At 37.5% G+C, this 22,075-nt stretch overlaps 2 pseudogenes; both read left to right on the top strand.

Moving 5' to 3' along the window:
- LOC144371595 (sal-like protein 4 pseudogene) overlaps positions 1-15,104 on the top strand; it is a 37,172-nt pseudogene extending 22,068 nt beyond the window's left edge.
- Positions 15,105-15,393: 289 nt separating this feature from the next.
- Positions 15,394-16,280, top strand: LOC101954378 (sal-like protein 4 pseudogene; annotated as a pseudogene).
- The last annotated feature ends 5,795 nt before the right edge of the window (positions 16,281-22,075 follow it).

Genomic DNA, 22,075 nt, shown 5'->3' with positions numbered 1-22,075 from the left:
TTATCATCCCCAAGCTGTAACATAATGAAAGATACAAAAAATATAAAGAGAGAAAATTGTGTTAGAAAAAAATCAGTTACATGAAATTAACTCTTCTACCCACCTCAGCTGAAAGTGAACATATTGCATATCCCAAGTTATTGTTCCTTTATCATAATGGTAACTTTAAAATTTTGACTAGAACAATTTTTATAATAAAATTGTAATTATAGTTAAATTTGGATAAAAGTTCTGACTTACTATTGTATCCCAGAAGTTCTTTCTGTTATGGATTGTTTTAGCCAAATATAAATTTTAATACTCATTCATTTAATGCCAATCAAAAACATGTATTCTGTGTGACTATATTATCTGTATATATGTCTACATCCTGTTTTAAACTAAACATTATAATATGAATATGAAGTGCCCTAAGTCCCTAATATTCTTTTAAAATGTGGTTTTAAATAACTATATAAAATTGAATCATTAAAATGTATCATGGTTTAAATTCCCTTTTATTAGCTATTCAGTTGTTTTCCAAATTTCTAAGTAATTATAAATGTGCTAAATGTTTTGTACAATATATCCTTGACTTTGTCTCTGGATTTTTTCCCCCCTTCTTCTGAAGCCTTGCACTAATTTCCACTCTCACATCTAATATATGAGTGCCATTTTCCTAAACCCTTGCCAATGCTAACTATTATTAGTTTTATGATTTCTGACAATTTAATAGGCAAAATTGGCATCTCATTATTAATTTAGTTTGCAGTCTCTTTGGTTAGTTGGTCCAATTTTTTCTTTTGTAAAATTTCTATTTATGTCCTTTTCCTGTTGTCCAGTTGCTGTTCATATTTTTGTGTTTATTTATAAGTGTTCTCTGTTTATATAGTAAGGATATTGACATTTATTTATTAAAAATGAAAAGTGTTGACTTAGAAATGCCTTCTGTTTTCTCATGTGCTAGTACTCTGATAGGCTCAGATGGAGTGGGTGGAGAGAGAACGTGAGGGTGTTTACTGGGAACATTATTGGTGGGGAGCATGTACAAGTGAGCTGAAATTCAGTTCATCTTCTCTACACCTCCAGATGATTTGTCCTAAAATAATACTGTCACTATGCCTTCTGCTCAAAATCTCCCTATTTGTCATTATTAGCCATCTACCAAAGTGCAATTTCATCATCTTGGCATTCATATTTCTCCATATTTGGACTCCCAGTATTTGTTTCCAAATTGTGTCCAACCCAACCCATTCTAACCCAACTCTGTCTAGACTAGTCTAATGTGTTGAAGATATAGAATTGAGAAGATCTCTTTCTTTCAAGTGCCTGCAGATGAAGTAGGGATGTATAAACAGAGGATTATAATTCATGATTTTTAAAAAAATTTTTTTAAAGAAAGTGAGAGAGAGAGGATTTTTTTTTCTTTTTTTTTATTGGTTGTTCACAACATTACAAAGCTCTTGACATATCACATTTCATACATTTGATTCAAACGGATTATGAGGATTTTTTAATATTTATTTTTTAGTTTTCGACGGACACAACATCTTTGTATGTGGTGCTGAGGATCGAACCCGGGCCACACGCATGCCAGGCGAGCGCGCTACTGCTTGAGCCACATCCCCAGCCCATACAATTCATGATTTAAAAAAAAAAAACTCATGTCACGAATGTGCAAAAGATATTATCAGGGAAAAGGGGACAGGCAGCTTGGCTGAAGAGAGGGATCAGGAAAGTTTTCCAGAAAAGAGGATGGATGCAATACATTTTGACAGTGGTCCAACAGCTAATGACAGTTCAGGGAGTAGAAGGAATATTCTAAAAAGAGAGAAGATCATGTGGGATCCAGTTTGGGTCAAGTGAAGGGATGTGGGTGAAGTGGTCAAAGACGAAATAGGTGGGGTCCAGATAGCCTACTGCTTCAAGGGATTGGGTTTTAACTTTAGAGTAGTGGAGATTAATTGAAGAATTGTAAACAGAGGACTACTCTGACCAGGGTTATGCTTAGAAAAATCACCCTGGCTGTATCTTGGCCTGAGTGTTTTGACTCATACCTGTTGTCCTGGGATTCTGCTCATGTTAGCATTTGTGATAGAGGTTTCATTTTAGAATCAAGAATTATTTTTTTTAAATATGTTTTTTAGTTGTAGATGGATAAAATATTTTTATTGTTTATTTATTTTTATGTGGTGCTGAGGATTGAACCCAGTGCCTCACACGTATGAGGCAAGTGCTCTGCCATTGAGCCACAATCCCGGCCCTCAAGTATTATTATTAATAAGCATTAAAATAAGTCAGAGCAAGTTTGGTAGACCTGTATTTGGTACTTACAGCTTTTGTCATGGTCTTGTTTAGTAATAAGATGGATATTCACTGAGCAGAGGCATTAATTCATCATGTAGTCAAATCTGGAAGAAAACCAGTGAGTCTGCCTCTCTTTTCCTGACTTTTCTGTTACAAGATAGCTAGTTATCTACCTTCCAGCACAGGAGAGCATTCAGGCTGCTCCCTGATAAAAACCAAGTGGTTCCAACATTAACAGCTTGGAGGGATCTAAGTTCTTCTGGTCTCTGGTGGTAGTGGGAGAAATATTTAAATCTATTGTTCCTGCCAGCCTCTTTGTGTATCAGTCAGTTGCTGTGGCTCATGCCATAGTCTGAGACATATGTCTTATGTAAAGCTGCATAGGCCACCACTTGACCACATCAGTGAGAAAATGTGGGACATCACTGGCGAGTTGTATGTGAAGTATGTGCAGGAAATAAAGGCTGAGAAGTACTGCTGGCGGTTAGAAAGGGTCAACTCAATGCTTTTGCTACAGGGATTTTGTCATTTATTGTACAGTACAAACTTATATCTATTATTTATTATATTGTTAGCTAATGCTTAATATTTTTGTTTTTGCAATAAACCCTTTTGGCAGCAATGAGCTCAAGGGAATGTTCAATGAAATATTAAGTAGCAATTTTCACCTCTCAAGACCATTGATGTTGAGTATATGATCTGCACAAAGTGTTTGTGGACATTTATCACCTGCCATGAAGGCAATGGAGCTGTAACTAACCACATGAAAAACAGAGGACACAAAGTTGCTGAAAAAGCATTGTCATTTGCTTCAAAAATAGTTGTCACTATGAGAAGCTTCCTGGAGACGGCAATTTACCACATGAAGTGGCAGATGGTGTGTTCTGTTACCCTGGACATTTGTAGGCCTGGGGCAAGAGAACAAATGAAAGCCCACATTTCATTAGGTTTAAATATTTACAAGTTATGAATCAAACTAGTAAGTTGTTAAATAAAATATCCTATACTTCTACCTTAACAAAAATATCTTCATTATGACAAGATAAAAAACATGTGCAAAGCTATGCTTTTTTAAAAAATATATTTGTTTTTTAGTTGTAGGTGGACACAATAACCTTTATTTTACATTTATGTGGTGTTGAGGATCCATCCCAGTGCCTCATGCATGCTAGGTGAGCACTCTACCACTGAGCCACAACCCTAGCCCCAAAGCTATACTTTTTATATGGAATTGGACAAAACTCAAAGATGACTATACTTTCATGCAGTTGATAAAGTTGAGGTGATAAATACAAAGTTTAGATGATTAATACAAATAATATGATATATAATTCATGAATTGTTGTGTATTTCATAAAATGTAGTGTCCTTGGGGCTGGGAGTGTAGCTCAGTAGTAGAGCACATGCTTAATATACATGAGACCTGTGTTCCATCCCTATCACTACCCTCCCTCCTAAAATTAGTATTATTTCCTTCATTTCAACAGAATCACTAATTATATTTTTATATTCAAAATTTTCATGTAATTTGCATTCTCTTAACAGCAAAGATTTAAAGGATCAAAAATAAAACTGAATTGTATTCAAGATATAAAATTTGCCTATAAGTTCATCCAAATATATAAATATAAAAAATTAAGTTACCTTTTGTTTTCAAAAATGATTTTTCTAAAATATTTAAAATTATCAATTAAAAGGTAAAATATAATTAATGAATATCATGAATTTTTTAAATCAAATTAAGTGCCAATGAAAATTGTATGAAGGAATTTTATAAAAGTAGAATTATTCACAATTCTAGGGTTTACTGTGTTTCTACTTGCCAGTTTAAAGAATTTGAAGCTCACTTCACCCAAACTACAACTGGTTTGATATATACAATTACATATTTTAAAATATAGATATTTGTATGGATATATGGACATGCATGAAAGTAAGAATAATTTGAACTGTTTAATATTGTAAAATAGTACAAATACATGCTAAATCATTAGTATTTATGGAACCCAGGAGGGGAACAAAATAAATATTCTCAGCACTAATGGGAAATAATACTTGGTTACACATATATCTATTGTATTCTTTCTATCTTGGGGAAACATTTAATTAATTTCACTTTTATATAAGTCCCTCCACTTCCCAGCTCTTGACTGTGCTCTAAAATTCTTTCAGTCTCTGATTTTGAAAATAGCATTTGATGCAGTTTTCTTTCCAGGACACTAGAGTAGAGCTGTGGAAAAGAGGTGCCTTAGCTTTGAAAGGTATTAGTCTCGAGTGTGGACACTCAGGGTGTTGGCTCACAGTCTACCAGCTCTCAGTTTGGGGTCTCAAGTAACAGGGCAGCCCTTGAGTTTTAAAAGGCATTTACTTTTTAAAAAACAATATTTTTCTTTAGTTGTAATTGGTACAATATCTATTTTTATGTGGTGCTGAGGATCGAACCCAATACTTCACACATGCAAGGCAAGTACTCTACCACTAAGCCCAACCCCAGCCCAAAAGGTACTTACTTTTTGAGTGCATTTATGCTGTGTAGTGCCTCAGGGAAGGGGTCCTCATCTACATTTAATGGTGTTTGCATATGGCTTTGTGTAGTATATATTTTCATGTAGATCTAATTGCTAAACTTTCATTCCTTTTTTTGTATGTACGTTGTGTTCATACAAAAAGTGAAGCAACAGGGCTATGGCTGTGGCTCAGCAGTAGCACTCTTGCCTTGCATGTGTGAGGTACTGGGTTTGATTCTCAGCACTGCATATAAATACACAAAATAAAAGTCTATCAACAACTAAAAAAATATTTTAAAAAAGTGAAGCAACATCTGTCAATGTGTTGGCTTTATTAGAAGATAAAGAAGTTCACAAAGAGTTACATTGATTCAGTTTTATATTAGTGTCTTCAGATGCTTGGAATATCAGTTCATTCCAGTTATAGCTTGATATTTTCATCCAATTCATGGATCTAAATAAAGCTTTTGGAGCTTCATTCTGTCAAAGGTGTAACATCTGCCATGATTGTGAATGCTATAGTAAGTTTATTTTAAAAGTTTAACATTTGAAGATAAAATAATTTGTTTTAGAGATAATGGCTAAAATATAAATTTTGGTGCAGTGAAGACAATTATCTTAGTAAATTCAATATAAGGAACTGAACTATACTTGGAATTAGTCAAGGTATACACATAATTTATTACAAAAAGAGAAGCTACAATACTATATCAAAATAGAAACTACAGTTGTCAGAATTTACAAATGTTTCTTTTTATACACTGTTAGAATACCTGAAATACAAAATTTTTATAACAAAATATGTTGAATCAAAAATACTTAGATGTTGGGATATCTGTCATAAAATGGATTTTAGAAATGTTTGAGGCTTTAAAGAATTACTTTGTAAATCAATCAAAGTATGCTACATTGGTATTGAACATTTTTGTAAGTCCTAAATTTTATTTCTTGATTTCTTAAAACCATTTGGATGTCTTTAATCAAAGTATTCAAAGAAGGTTCACATTTGAAGATTTTGGAAAAGAATCATTGAAAACAAAGCTTGCAAACAGACATTAGATTTCTTCTAAACAAATTAAATTATGCGAGTTCAAATGATCTGTAAGACCCAATTTGCAATTCTATAATTGAATGTTGGAATACCTTGACTTTGAAGGGTCTTTTGATGAAACTCCTATTTTTAATTGGATAAATTTATAGTTTGTACCAAAATAGAATGAAATTGAAAAGCCCTACAATTTTGCAGCATCTGAGTTGTGCAAAACATTAAAAAGGATCACAAACAGAGTCAATTCACTTCAACAGCCTTGTCACATAAAAATATTTGATAAGGAAAGATACTCCATATGGAGGCAAAAGGTCACTGAGAAAATATTTTGGCTTATATATTTACACATATCAGTAAAAATATAACTTTAGAATATCCTTTAGGTACAGAATTTATATCACAGATATGTTTCTCTCAATCAAAATATTATATCTAAACCACTCATCTATGGTCAGTTGTTTTCAACAAGGGTACCACAATCTTTTAACAGGAAAAAACAGTCTTTTTTTAAAAAAATGGTGCTGGGACATGGACATCCTCATGCAAAAAATGCATTTAGCCTCATAACTCACACCATATGCAAAAATGAACACAAAATAAATCAAAGACCTAAATGTAAGTGCTAAACCTATAGAACTCTTAAAAGAAAACTTAGGCATAAATATTAATGATATTTGATTAGACAGCAATCCCTTAGATATGACATTCAAGCACAAGAAATGAAAGAGAAAAATATGCCTTCACCCAAATTAAAAACTTTTGGCAGGGTACAGTGGTACACACCTTTAATCCCAGCATGTTGGGAGGCTGAGGCAGGAGGATGGCAAATTCAAGGCTAGCCTCAGCAATTTACTGAGGCCCTCAGCAATTTAGCAAGACCCTGTCTCAAAAAATAAAGTGCATGGGGCTGGGGATGTGGCTCAAGCGGTAGCGTGCCATGCCTGGCATGCGTGCGGCCCGGGTTCGATCCTCAGCACCACATACCAACAAAGATGTTGTGTCCCCCAAGAACTAAAAAATAAATATTAAAAATTCTCTCTCTCTCTCTCTCCCCTCTCTCACTCTCTTTAAAAAAAAAACTGCATTTAAAAAAAAAAAATAAAGTGCTGGGGATGTAGCTCAGTGATAAAGTGCCCCAGGTTTCAATTCCTAGTAACAAATAAATAAATAAATAAATAAATAGATAGTTAAAAACCTTTGCATATCAAAGAATGCTATCAAAATGCACAAACAAACCTACAGAATGGAAGAAAATACTTGGCAATTATTTATCTAAAGAAAGTCTAATATCCAGAATAAATAAAGAACTCTTAAAATTCAACAATAAAGTATCAACACAATTAAAAAATGGGAAAATGGCCAGGTGCTGTGGTGCATGCCTGTAATTCCAGCGAGTCAGGAGGTTGAGGCAGGGGGATGGCAAGTTTGAGGCCAGCCTCAGCTACCTAGTGAGGCCCTAGGCAACTTAGTAAGACCCTGTCTCAAAATAAAAAGGGCTGGGGATGTGGCTCAGTGGTAAAGTGCCTCTAGATTTAATCCCCAGTACCAAAGTTATGGCGGGGGGAAGGAAAAGGTTTTGAATAGATATTTTCCAAAGAAGACAGGTAAATGGACCAATAAGCACATGAAAAGATGCTCAATATCATTGATTATCAGGGAAATGAAAAATCAAAACTACAATGAGATACTTCATATCTACTTGGATGGCTATAATAAAACAAATGAGAAATGGAGAAATTGGTCTCCTCATATATTGCTGGTAGGATTGTAAAATAGTGCAGTCCCTTTGAAAAATAGTTTGGCATCTCAAAAGGTTGACCAGATAGTCATCATTTGACCTAGCACTTCCACTTCTGTGCATATATCCAAGAGAACTGAAAACACACTCACACAAAAACCTGGACATGAATGTTTGTTGCATCTGTATTTATGATAACATCAAAGTGAAAACAACCCAAATGTTTATCAGCTGATGAATGGATAAACAAAATATGATGCATCTATATCATGGAATATTATTCAGACACGAAGAAGAATAAGTACTGATTCCTGCTAAAACATAGATGAACCTTGAAAACATGGTAAATAGAAGGAACAAAAAGCCATGTAATTTATAATTCTATTTGTAAGAAATATCCAAAATAGGCAAATATGTAGAGTCAGAGTAGATTGGTAGTTGCTGAGGGCTGTAAGGAACAGGGAAATGCAATTGACTGCTCATAGGTGTGGAGTTTCTTTTTAGGATAATGAAAATATTCTGGAACTACATAGTGTTGATTATTGCATACCATCATGCATATACTGAAAACTATTGAATTGTATAATTTATTTATTTTTTAATATCAGGGATTGAATCCAGGGGCACTCTATCACTGAGCTACATTCCTCAGCCCTTTTTATTTTTAGTTTGGGGTTGGATTTCCCTAAATTGCCCAGGCTAGCCTTGAACCTGTGATACTCTTGCCTCAGCCTCCCGAGTTGCTGGAATTATTGGTATGCACCACCACACCCAGCCTGAATTGTATGTACACTTTAAAATGGCAAATTTTAGGTTGTGTAAATTTTATATTTATTTATTTATCGTACTGGGGATTGAACCCAGGGTGCTTTACTGATCTACATCCCCAGCCCTTTTTATTTTTTTCTTTGAGAGGGTCTAACTAAGTTGCTGTGAGTGGCCTGGAACTTGCCATCCTCCTGCCTCAGTCTCCCAAGTTGCTAGGATTAGAGGCACGTGCCACCCCTCCCAGGTGTGTGTGAATTTTATATCAGCACAAATGTAATGCCCTGCTAAGACCAGTCAATGTAAAATTTCAATAGTTCAAAATTTGAAACCAAAAGATTATAAGAAGCTAAAGAGGATTATAGGAAAATTTAAAAAATATATATTTATTTTTTTGGTGTAGATGGACACAACACAATGCCTTTATTTTTATGTGGTGCTGAGTATCGAACTCGGGGCCCTCCTATGCTAGGTGAGTGCCCTACCGCTGAGCCACAATCCCAGCCCCATTATAGGAAATTTTATAAAAAATTTAAAATAATACAGCCATTTTAAAACAATTAAATTCTTTTTTTAATTTTATTTTTTTTATTGGTTGTTCACAACATTACAAAGCTCTTGACATATCATATTTCATACATTGGATTGTAGTGGGTTATGAACTCCCAATTTTACCCCAAATGCAGAACAATTAAATTCTTTAGAAAATGAAATGGTACTATAGATATGATGTAAAACTAAAGTATGTTAATTATGAATATACATTGAGATTATTTTGATTATTATATGACTATCAAAAACACAGTTTGAGTTTTTGCCTTCACATACACAGATATACATAATTTTATATTAAATTTGTTTTTTTAAGGTTTGTGAATAGAACTATCTTATAAGTCTAGCAATATAAAAAAGATGATTTATTGGTCAATAAATATTTCAAAAATTATGTAATTTTACTTTTTAAAACTTTCCTTTTTAGTCAATTATCTCAATAAATTATATGGGCACACTATGGATGTTGGAACAGTAAGCCCAGTGAGGAGGCTACCACCTCCAGGTAAGAGATGATAAAGTCTTGAACTAAGGCAGAGGTTGTGGGGATACATAGAATTGGACAGGGCTGGATATATTTAGGAGGAAAAAGTGATAGGATTTGGTAGCTGGTTGGAAACTGAAGCTGAAGGAGAGGAAAGAGGTAGAATGATCCTCACATTTTGGGTTTGGATGGTTGATGGTATGATTTACTTTAGGAATACAAAAGGAAAAGGTTATAAGTTCTGTTTTGGACACACAGAATTTAAGATGCTTACTTAAAACTCTTCAATGGTTTCCCAATTGCTTTCCATTATCTTAAGATTGAAATCCTTCAATTCCTGAATAACTAACATATATACATTGCATATACACACTTGAAAACAGCCCATTCTCAAGGTAGGGAGAAGACTTGGGAACAAGGCAGTAGTTAATTGCTAGATTATGGTACAAAGCTGAAATGTCATAGAAGAGGAAAAAGTTAGGAATGTGGGTGCCAGATTGGCTAGGAATGCAGGACCAGTAGGTTGGCAAGGAAATACTTAGTGTCAAATGAGGTGGTTTGGAGCACAATATGGTAGTGAGGTAGGACAGGGAACCAGACAGAGCAAGGACTCCTGCTTCCTCTCACACTTTTACCTGAATGCTAAAACCCAGGGCTGTTACTGGGTGAAGCAAGAGAACTGCCAAGGGCATAAAATTTAAGATGGTACTCAGATATACTTATCCACACCTGAAACTAACACAAGAGTGAGAGCCTCATTAAACCCTAGGTGCTTCTCTTGCCTCAGTATAGTCCAAGCTCTGCTAAAAACATTCTCTCTATACCCCAAAATGAGTCATCAAATCTAGGTGAGCATTATAGTAACCTATGGAATTGTTCTTGGTGTTCATTTTAAAATGCATATTTTAAAGTGTGGATTTCCATACTTTGAATATAATAAAGTAATCCCTGAGGGACAGATTTCACAACCACACACAAACTTAGGGGATTTTGATACATGAGGCCTATAGAAGCCACTGGTCTTTAGCACATAGATGTTGTTTCTTCATGCATCTGATCTCACAGCTTGATAGTAAGACCCTGGTAGCTAATTTTGTTCAGTAAAAAACATCCCCCTCCTCCAGAACTTTATTGGTGATTTCTACTAATCACTTAAAGAAGCTATAATACCAGTGCTATACCAAATCTTCAGTCAAATAGAACAGGAGCAATATTTTCCCAACTTATTTTATGAGGTCAACATTACCCTGATACTAAAACCACACAAAGCCTAACAAGAAAGGAATAGACTAATATCCCTCATGTACATAGATGCAGAAAAACTTAGCAAATAAAATCCAGCAAGATATGAAAATGATGTTACACAATGAAAGAACTGTGATCAATCCCAGTTATGCAAGACTGGTTCAACATTTCAAGACAAAACAAAGTTGATTTAAGATAACAGATTGAAAAAATGATCATTTCGTTAGATGTAACAATTATTTTTGACAAAAAAGTCCACACACATTTTGGATAAAAATCCTCAGAAAACTAAGAATAGAAGATAATTTCCTCAATCAGATAACCCTTATCTATGAAAACCCTGCAGCTAAACTGAATTGTGAAATACCAGACTTTCCCTCTTGGACCAAGAACAATGCAAGTATATTTGTTCTGACCATTCCTATTCAATATTAAACTGGAGGTCTTAGCCACTATAAGGTAAGAAATACATGGCATACAAATAGGAAAAAAAGACAATTGAAAGAAATAAAATAAAATTGAAAAAATGAATAGGTGAAATGGGGCTGGGGTTGTGGCTCAGTGGTAGAGCGCTTGACTAACAAGTGTGAGGCACTGGGTTGGATCCTCAGCACCACATAAAAATACAGATTATGTCCATCTACAACTAAAAAATATTTTTTAAAAAGTAAGTGAAATGACCTTTCCTGTAGAAAATGCAAAAGAATCTACCAAAAAGCCCTAAAACTAATGTTGATTTAAGCAAGACTGCATGAAAGAAAGTAAAAATATAACAGTCTAGCAATGAATAATTGAAAATCAAAATAAATATCATTAAAAACTGACTTATTTAGATATAAACCTAATACAATAAATGCAAGATTTTAATGCCCAAAATAAAACACTGCTGAAAGAAGTGAAAGATCTAATGGAGAGCTATATCATATTTATGGATTGAACCACTCAATATTAAGATGCCAGTTCCCTCTGACTTGATCTATAGATTTAATGCAATCTTGATCAAAGTCCCTGCAGGAATTTTTGGTTTGCAGTTGATCCTAAAATTTGTATTTGTGTGCAAATTATAACATCAACTTTGTTGTTAGATAAAATTGTGCTGAGAAACATTTATTGACTGTTTATTGTGTGCCAGGTATTGCTTCACATTCTTTGAATGCATTGAGAAATCTAATCCTTACAACTCTCTGAGGGAGGTGAAATTATGTTATCACCAGTTTATGGATATGCAAACAGAAGTCCAGAGTGTGAAGAGCTTGTCTGGGGTTATCAGTTTTGATTTGGAGAGTTTGCCATTGCACCCAACAAACTGGAATCCAACTGGAATCCAGAGTCATGGTTTTAATTTCTTGCAATCACAGTTTCTGTACCAATTAACTATTGTTGCAGACAACCATACCATCTCACTGGCAAATGATAATAAGCATTTAGTTTCCATAAATCTGCAGGTTGGTTGGAGTGGCTTTTCTAGACTCAGCTGGACGCTTCCAACTGTAGGTTGAGTTCAGATCTGCTTCACATGACTCTCATCCTCCTTGAATTATTGGGCTTAGTCATGACCTGTTCTCATGGTAGCAAAAGAAGAAAGAAGGACTCCCATTGCAACTAAGGCCCATATCAATCTGTATATTATTTCCATCTTTAATTGCTCAAGTACAAGGGGGGGGTAAGTAGAAAACTGAAGATATTTCTGCAGGTCAAGGAAGCCCCTCTCTATTCTGCTTATAATGCAGAAACAACAGGCCTATGAGCGACTTCCATAGGCAGGCTATCTCAAAGAAAGTCAAGTGCAAAAGGAGGGACCATTTCTGTTCAGTGACATTTAGACCACCTGATGGAAGATAAAGGGATGTCAGACTTTGATCTATATCTGTTAAAGTCTTATGGAGGGGTGAGTGATGGGTGAAAGCATCTGTCTACCACTTCCCTGAGGATGAAGAAATGTTAGGAGAAATGTTAGGCTCAAGGAGGAATATACAGAGAAGTTTCTCTCTCATAGAAGATAAAGAGTGGATTCTGTACTTCTTGGCATCCCTTTTCTAGTCCTTAACATAGAACTATTGACATAGAAGGTGCTAAAGAATTATTTATAGTTGAACAATGAAAGAAAAAGTTCCATTTTCACTAATGAACTACAAAATTCCCTCTCCCAAACATGACTTCTTGGGGCTTCTGTTCGACTTGGCAATAGACACACGTGTTTGCATTCTGAGAAGTATTTTGACCATTTGTTTTGGTTGCCCTGAGTTACTTCAATACAATCCAGAAGAAGCTTGTTCTGCTGGGGTTTATCACTGATTGCAAAACTAACCCTGGCTAGCAAATCTGGTAAATTTCACTTAGTGTATGTTTGTGTGTCGTCATGTTTATGGTGTGTGTATGTGTGTGTGTCTGCACCCATGTGTAATTCACTCTGAGCAGTTTCCATAGGAGAAAGAAAGGCAAGATGTTGCCCAGCTGCATTGTTCTGGCAGGACTTCTTCACATAATCCTCCTGGAAGTTTCTGTAATGCTCCTTTCCTTTCCTGTCTTCCTGTTTCTATAGAACTGTGAAGATTTACTGAGTCTCTCCAGCTGTCATCATCGAAAGTCATCACTGAGACATTTTCATATTGCCCATTCTGGGGTGTGAGGGTGTAGGACAGGATGCAGTGAGGCGTGTGACCTTATTATATTAATCAAGCATTATTGGAAGAAAGCTAAACTCACCAAAAATGTTAAGATGTATTCTTTGACCATGCTCTCAGAAGCTGGCACTACTGATTATTGATAATAATTACTGGGATATGCACATGAAGTGGGTAGGTTTCCCAATTCCTAGAATTTGTGGTGGGGAGAGCAAAAAACTGTGGCTCTCCTGGCCCCCAGATGTTAGCACCAATGTCTAGGCACAAGCAGGTAAAGCCCCAATAAATGAACTCTGAGAAGAACCAGGGCAAGCATCCATGACTTGAGCTGACTGTAAATTACACCCCAGCAGCACAGGTGTACTCCAATGAACCCTCTAGGGAATGGTGATGAAGGGAATGGGACAAAGCCATGGTGAAGTGGCTCTGTTGGGAGAAAACTTACATCTGTGAGAGATGCTGTGCCAAGTTCTTTAATCTTTCTGAAATCTTGAAATACAAGAAAAATTGCATTAGAATTCCACCTGTCCTCATCATTAGTGACAGTGATGGGCCAGTACCTTCAGAGGACTTCTCCAGAGCTGCACTGAGCAACCAGTTACATAGCCCAAGCAGTAATAATGGTCACAGGGAGAGTGGGGGAAGGAGAAGCCAAGTCCAGAGTCTGTTGTGTACTTGAAGGCAGAAGCTGCCCTGATGCCCACACCCCAGGACATGACTATTTACCCAAATGCAAAGTGGCCAATACTAATGGACTCTTCAGGCACTACTGATCACCAAGGTGGAGGTGAACCATTAGAGTGTGGATGAGCTGCTGGCCAACCCTGATGCCTGGTGCCAACAGCATCCCATGTGGGGCCTCAAACAGATTCTGTACCTGTAGCAGAAGCAGCTCCACATCCAGGTGAATGTGTGGGCTGCACACACCCTCCACTCTAGTGTGGCAGTGGCTGACACCCTGAAGACTTTAGGCAGCCACTTTCCCAGAAGGTTTCCACTGAAGTAACTGCTCAGCCAGAAAGATGGAAGACAATGTCTGTTTCTGGATGCCTTGAAATGAATCAAGATATCTCATGGCAATATACCTTCCATGGCCAGCTCTTTGTCACCAGGGTTGACACCCTTTCCCCTGAAGCCAGATGGTTCATGAGTGCTCCTGAATGTCATCTCTTACCTCCAGAGTGCTTGGCTACCTCAGGCCCTGACACTAATCCATTTGGGAAAGGGAAAGGGAAGTCACCAAACATCTCTGCTGTGGATATCAAACCTAAAGACAGGTCGATTTCTATAGTACTTTTTTCAGGATTGATAACTCTTTGCAGATCTACCTCTGCTCCCATATTGGAGAGAGCCTCTTTGTGTGCTCTGTCTGTGGCCATCAGTTTACCACCAAGGGCAACCTCAAGGTATACTTTCATTGAAAGTCTCAGGTAAAGACGAACCCCCAGCTGTTTTCTGAATTATATAACTAAAGGGCAGCAGGCAATGGCATCCTCTATGCACTCGGTTCTTGTCCTTCAGACAGCAAACCTGTCCTTGTAATAGGGACCACTTCTGTATGGGTCATCAAAATCTCTCTTCAGGGACTAAACCTTAAGGACCTCATGGGTGGCCCATTGCCCAATGACTGCAGCATAGGCCTTCTCCAAAAAGTGAGGGTGGACCCACATGACCTGGGCTGGGGCCAAACTATAATTCCCCAATGGTTGGTGGCTTCCATGGGTAATGGAACCCCCAAGCTAGGTTCAGAGATCTGAAATTACAGCAGGCAGTGGTGAGCATCGACAAGGCAACCACTGACCCTAGTCTCATTTGCTGCTGGGTCTTGAGCTGCCAAAGCTCTCTCAAGATGTAATTAATGTACCCACACTGGAGAGAGGCCATTCCGTGTAAAATTTATGGACAACCTTTTTCTACCAAAGGCAAAAAAACATACCATTGGGTGAATGCATCTGTAGAGATTCAGCATTCATGCCCCATCTGCCTAAAGAAATTACGAATGTAGTACATGGGTGGTTGGATTCCCAAAACACCTTGCTGGAGAGTCCCTCCCACTTGACATCACTCTGAGGTGATGACTTCCTTAGATGCCCCAGAGAAAGTGGGTCCTACTTTGGGCCTGTAGTGCTACAGCAGCTGAGAAAATGACTTGGGGGAGATGCCTGACCAATGACTTGTCCTCACTCATGGGTGATTAGGAGTATCAAAGCTATGGAAACCATGTCCTTCCAGGCAGTGTCTCTGGCTAATAGCTGAGCAGAAGCATCAAATCAAGGTCTCTTGATGCTAGGGGCAAAGCTGAGAGCTCCGAGAACAGCTTCCCCGAGATGAAAGGTCATAGCAGTCTCCCATCAATTTTATTGGAGCACAACCCCCTATGTCAAAGTTGAAGTTCCCAGCATTTGTAGAACCATTCCTCAGGTCCCCAGGCTTGACTCTTTTGTTAGTGGCCCAGGCACACTGACAGGCCAAGAAACATGGCATAATACAGTGTGGGAAGAACTTCTCACCCACCAGTTCCCTTAAGATTCATGAGTGGACGTGCACCAGAGAGAAGCCTTGTGTGTGCAACATACATGGGTCAACTGTTACTACTGAAGGCAATATGAAGGTCTGCTATATCACCTGTGGGGCAAACAATAACTCAGCTTGCTGTGGCAGGAAGCTGGCCATCAAGAACACAATGACTCTGTTGGGTACAGATGGAAGAGAGTCTCAGAAATTTTTCCCAAGGAAATCCTGGCCCCTTCAGTGAGCATGGACCCTATTGTGTGAAACCTATTACACCAGCATGCTCAATAGTGGCTAGGCCATGAAGACTAATGAGATATCAGAGGTTCAAAGTGGTGACATTTCCACTCTCCTAGTTTCCCTGGGGGCCAGCTTTGTGGCAAATAATGCCACTGTTTCCAAGATGGATGGCTCCCAACAAGGTACCAGTGCCAATGTGGAAAAACCAGATGTTGCTGGAAGTATAGACAAACACCAATTCCCTTACTTCCCGAGAAAAAACACGACTGTGGTCAGTTAAGCTCAAGGAGAATTTGCATGAAAGGAGAAATGCAGACCAGGTGAAATTGCTATCATCTGTGCTATTTGGGGCTTTAAAGAATCCTCTCCTCCTCCTCCTTTTTTTTTTCTACTGATATGCAAATAATATTTACAGTTGTGACTACAACCTTGGACAATCCTACAAACACAATTGTTGCAATGCTTCTTTGAAAAAAATGAAGAGGAAAAATTGAAAAACAACAACAAAAAAATGCATACCAAAGCAAACAGACTAGATATTTTTTGTTTTTAGTGTATTTATGAGTGCATTATAGACATTACTAGGATTCATTTTGACATATTCATACATTCCCAGAATATAATTTGCTCTAGTACAAATTTGAGAAGTAGCAGGTCTTGCAAAGCAACTTTGTTACTTGTGACAGACTATATGGAATCCTTCTACAAACTAGAGTGACTGTTTTCAAGGATTGTCACTTATTTCAAAGTGAAACAGTTGGAACCATAGTGGAAAAGACAACTACTTAGTCTAATCAGGTGTGTAGAGTACTGTTTACTTCTATGATAACCATATGCTAGTGAATGGACAAGTTCTGTTGTCTATTTAGAGACCCGTTTTGTATGCCCCACCAATCCTAGACCTACCTTGTTTTGTTTTCTTTTTGAATGTACTTTAAGAAAACAACAACAACAACAACAACAAACACAAGGTTGTAGAATTAAGAAAATTCCTTCAACCTTAAGTAGGATGCCCTCACATGGACGTATTTTAGTCCTTAGGGAGCCAATGTGTGTGTTGTTGCTTATTTAAATACAGTTCATTTTAATCCCCAAGAGTGCCAGCCACTCTGCACAATTCACAGATGCCTTTGTCTTCCTGGACACCAGAAGAGGTGGCACCTGACTAGGGACTCTCAGGTGACTTAATGTAGTTCTTCAGGGCCTTCTTTATTAAAGAACTGCATTTTCATTCTTTTAAAATGTGTCCCTCCCCTCTTGCCTCTTCCTATTCCCCTTACTCTATTCTACTGGTCTTCCTTTTATTTAGCTATAGTTTTAAAAAAATATTTTATGTTTTAGTTGTAGTTAGACACAATACCTTTATTTTATTTAATTATTTTTATATGATGCTGAGGATCAAACACAGGGCCTCGCACGTGTTAGGTGAGCTCTCTACTGCTGAGCCACAACCCCAGCCCCTAGTTTTTATAATTAGTTGCTTAAAGATACACATACAGATGAAATTCACTGTGGTACATTCATATATGTACATACCATAATTTGGTCAATCCCCACCCCCAGTTCTTTTTTCCCCTCCTTCTCCCTAACCCTACTCCACTTATTGCCCTTCTATTTCATGGGATCCCTAGTTTTTAAATTTCCTTATTGCTCTGTAGCTTCCACATGAGAGAAAACATTTGGCCCTTGACTTTCTGAGTCTGGCTTATATCACTCCAGTTCCATCCATTTATCAGCAAATGCCATAGTTTCATTCTTCTTTATGGCTGAGTAAAACTTCATCATGTATAGATACCACATTTTTATTCTTGAGAAGAAACTCATAAGAGGGCATACTTCCTATCACAGGTTCATATACTTTAAAAATTTTTTTTCCCATTGGTGCAACTTATGCCAAGTAATAGCGAAGATTTTAATTTTTTCCCCCGAGTATTGCATGAAGGCTATAAAATTGGAACAAGCAAATCCTGGGTGTAAAGGCTTTAATTTATCTACCTCATTTATTTTTTATTTTTGTAGCCATAGTCTTTATTTTTCTATTTCATGACCACTGAAGTAATCCCAGGCCCTGTCTTAAAGCTAAGAGTTGATGAGTTGTTGGTAACAGCTGAACATTCAAGGTATCTTTGTGATTCCCTCCTTTATAACCCCCTTTTGGACATGTAATAATATAGAACAAACAATGAAACATTGCTCTAATGGTTTAATAAGGAAGGAGAAACAAAGACCCCACTTCTGAGCCAAGAATTCTTTCCCACTATGTGGCTTTCTCTCTGCTGAGCTCATGATTCCTTGACAATGTGTAATTTACAGAGAAACTCCTATAGGACCTGACACTATTGTTCTGGGTCAGGAGCAATAGCATTTCTTATAAGCCACATTTCACCTCCTTTGAACCCTCAGCACAGCACAATTTCAAGGCCCAACTATGGTGGATTTTTTCTGAAAGGACCTTCAAGAGAAATGCATGGCCAGAAATAGATGTACTTTTCTCAAATTTGGAGTGAGAAAGTTTCACTCTCACATGACTCTTACAAGGAGTAGTCCAGAAATATGTAAAATATTTCAAATTGTGCCCATTTAGTTCCAATTCTATTATTATGTGAGCCCTGCAAGGTCAACAAATGTGTGTTGTTATAAATCGGCACTTAGGTGCCTGGAAGAGACAATAAATATAAGCTGAATGAATGCATGGATATAATGAAATATCACTTTCTTAATAAAGCCACCTCCCTTAAGCCACTAGCATTTCTGGGAATTTTGTCATTTTGCATTTTTTTGTTTCTTTAAATTGACATAAGTTATACATATTTATAGAGTACCATGTGATGTTTTGATACATGTATACATTATGTAATGTTTAAATTAGGGTAAACATATCTATCTCCTTAAATATTTATCATCTTTTTGTGGTTAAAAACTGTTTATTGCAGTGCCATTCACAATAACCAAGGAATGGAAACAATCTAAGTGTCCCTCAACTGATGAATGGATAAATTGTCATACATACACACAGTGGAATACCATTCAGCTATAAAATGGCTGTCATTTGTGACAATATGGATATGACCACAGGTCATTTTGTTAAGTGAAGTATGGTAGCCCCAGGAAGACAAATACTTCATGATCTCACTCATACGTGGAATCTTAAAAAAAAAAAAAAAAGCTTACAGAATGATGGTTACCAGAGGCTGAGGAAAGTAAGGTGGAAAGGTAGAGAGAGGGAAACTGTGATCATTGGGATTTTTTTCATTTAAAAAAAAAACTCCACTAGAATTGTCAAATACTATAACATTTACAAATTGATTACCACTCATTTTGATGATCTATTTTGGTGTAACCACCCTGAAACTTAGTAGCTTGAAATAATAACCATTTATTCTCTCATGATTTTCCGGGGTTGATAGGGCTCAGCTGAACAATTCTGCTCTGTGGTGTTGACTAGGTTGTAGTTGTCTGGGGACTTCACTGGGCTGTGCCTCATGATGGCTCCCTCACATGACTGGCTGGTAATTGATGCTGGCTTTTGGTTGAGCATTCAATCAGGGTTATCATCAGGTAGAATGCCCATCCATGGCCCCTCTATTTGACTTGGGCTTCTCATAGCATGGCAGACAGCTTTGAGAGTGTCTATTTTTGGGGGGTGGAGTGGGGTGGGGCTAGGGATTGAACCCAGGGGTGATTAATCACTGAGTCACATCCTTAGTCCTTTTTATTTTTTTTGAGACAGGGAGGCCCTAAGCAACTTAGTGGGGCCCTAAGTTGCTGAAGCTGGCCTGAACTTGCCATCCTCCTGCTTCAGCCTCCTGAGCTGCTGGGATTATAGCCTTGTGCTACCACACCCAGCCTCCAGAGTGTCTTAAATGTGTTTGAAGAGAGGAGAAATAGTCCATTTGCAGTCTAGGTAAAGAATTTCTCAGTGCTATTTTGGCTGCATTCTATTAGTTAAGCAGCCACAGAACCATCCCTGATTGAAGGGAAGAAACATAAAATATCTTTTGGTGGGAGAGTTAAGAATTTGTGATCATCTTTAACCACCATATTGCCTATGTATTAATTAACATGGAGGACAAAACAATGGTAAGAAACAACAGTAATCTAGAATGATTAAAAAGATTGCATCAGGAGGCTGGGTGCAGTGTTGCACAACTGTAATTCCAGTGGCTTGGGAGGCTGAGGCAGGAGGATCGTGAGTTCAAAGCCAGCCTCAGCAAAAGCCAGGCGCTAAGCAACTCCGTGAGATCCTGTCTCTAAATAAAATACAAAATAGGGCTCGGGGTGTGGCTCAGTGGCCAAGTGCCCCCCGAGTTCAATCCCTGGTACCAAAAAAAAATTGCATCAGGAAAGCTTACTGTAAGTATATTGGATTGATTGTTTTCTAACAATCAAATTAGTTGGAAGTAAAGCCTGAGATAAATACTGTGATTGCTGAATGGTCATTAAAAATCTTTGAGGAATTATGGTAAACAGGGATATCCTGGAAATCCAGAGATGTGTAAATGTCACTTCTATTTTCAGAAATGGGAAGAAAGTGGAATTACAGCAAAATTTGATTTTGATCCCAAGCAAGATGCTAAAAGATATTATTAGAATGATTAACTTTAGCTACATGTGTTACAAATTCAAAAGAAGTATAAAAATATGGAAGATTATTTTTCTCTACATAAATAAGATACATAAGTAGACAATGTGAGGTTGATATGGTAGCTTCATGAAGGTATTGAGGATCCATATTTTTAAAGCTCATTAGTTGGCTATCCCTTGTCCTCATGGTCCAGAATGGTGGCTAGCATTCCAACCATCTCATCTACATTTCATAGTGAAAATCATGGAGAGGGGGAAATAGTTCATCATCTCATCTTTTAGAGATTTTTTTCAGGAGGCCAGCATACAGGCTCTGCTCACATCGCATTGACTAAAACTTAATCATAGTCATGCCTACCTAGAAAATGTAGACTTAATTTTAGGTAGCCATTAGTTCATTAAAGAATTGGAAGTTTTTTAAAAAACTAGAGCAAGGCTGGGGTTGTGACTCAGTGGTAGAGTGCTTGCCTAACATGTGTGAGGCACTGGGTTTGATCTTCAGCATCATGTAAAAATAAATAAAATTAAGTTATTGTGTCCATTAGCAACAACAAAATATTTTTTTAAAAAAACAAGGGCAGAATTGATTTTGGAGTAGGCAACTAGTAGTGCCTGCTCCAGATGTTTTGTGACTATCAATAGCATCTAGTGTGAGTTTTCTAAGAAATCATGTCAGAGATGCTATGGTTTCAGGAATGTGGTTTCCTTTCCCTTCTGGGTTTTAGCCAATGATATATGCAGGCTCATTGCATATCAGACCATCTTACCTGCCTTCTCAGACTCTCAGCTTCTTTGTCTCCTGTATCCAATGCCATTTGTGTTGCAGTAATCTCCATGCAAGCTCAAAGGATCCTTGAGGCTAAAGCCCAAATTCTTGATTCCTTTTGTCATTTCCCAGTGACAACACAAGCTTAGGGTTTGGAATCTAGTTTTCCCAGTGACTGTCAGGAAACTCAGGTAATGCAACAGAAAAGAAGTATGAGTTAACTCTACATGGGTGAACTTGGACTTAGGGAAACAGGAGACAGGGGTTAATCAACAGATACGTTTTTCATCCTTCCCTTCTGTGGACTATTCTCATACTCCACTTTATGGCATAGTCTGCCCAGAGATGTCTGGACAGACATCACTCTCCTATGATTGCACAGGTTGGACAGAGAGTATCAGACAATGCAGGGATATCACCAAGGAGATACCTCATTTGATGTTCCTTTTGCATAGAGAAAGAGTGACAAAGTGGGCAGGAGCTGAAAGAGCCCATGCACTTGACTCTCAGCCAGTCTGAGGGAAAGAAGAATGGGAAAGCACTATTGGGTGAACTTACTTCATAAGATCTGGCAGCAGAGGCAAACCCTGGTCTTCCCGTCTAATCTGGCTGGCAGGTTATAAGAGGCCGTGTGGTACTGTGCTCTTATATCAGAGGCATGGTGGCCCTGCCCAATGGTAAACATAGCCAGATTAGGCTAATACCACTCCTATTTGCTTTTCCTC

Source organism: Ictidomys tridecemlineatus, chromosome X, assembly GCF_052094955.1.
Source record: "Ictidomys tridecemlineatus isolate mIctTri1 chromosome X, mIctTri1.hap1, whole genome shotgun sequence".
NCBI classification, from domain to species: domain Eukaryota; kingdom Metazoa; phylum Chordata; class Mammalia; order Rodentia; family Sciuridae; genus Ictidomys; species Ictidomys tridecemlineatus.
The sequence above is the reverse complement of the archived record's forward strand: the minus strand, read 5'-3'. Positions and strand labels throughout refer to the sequence as shown.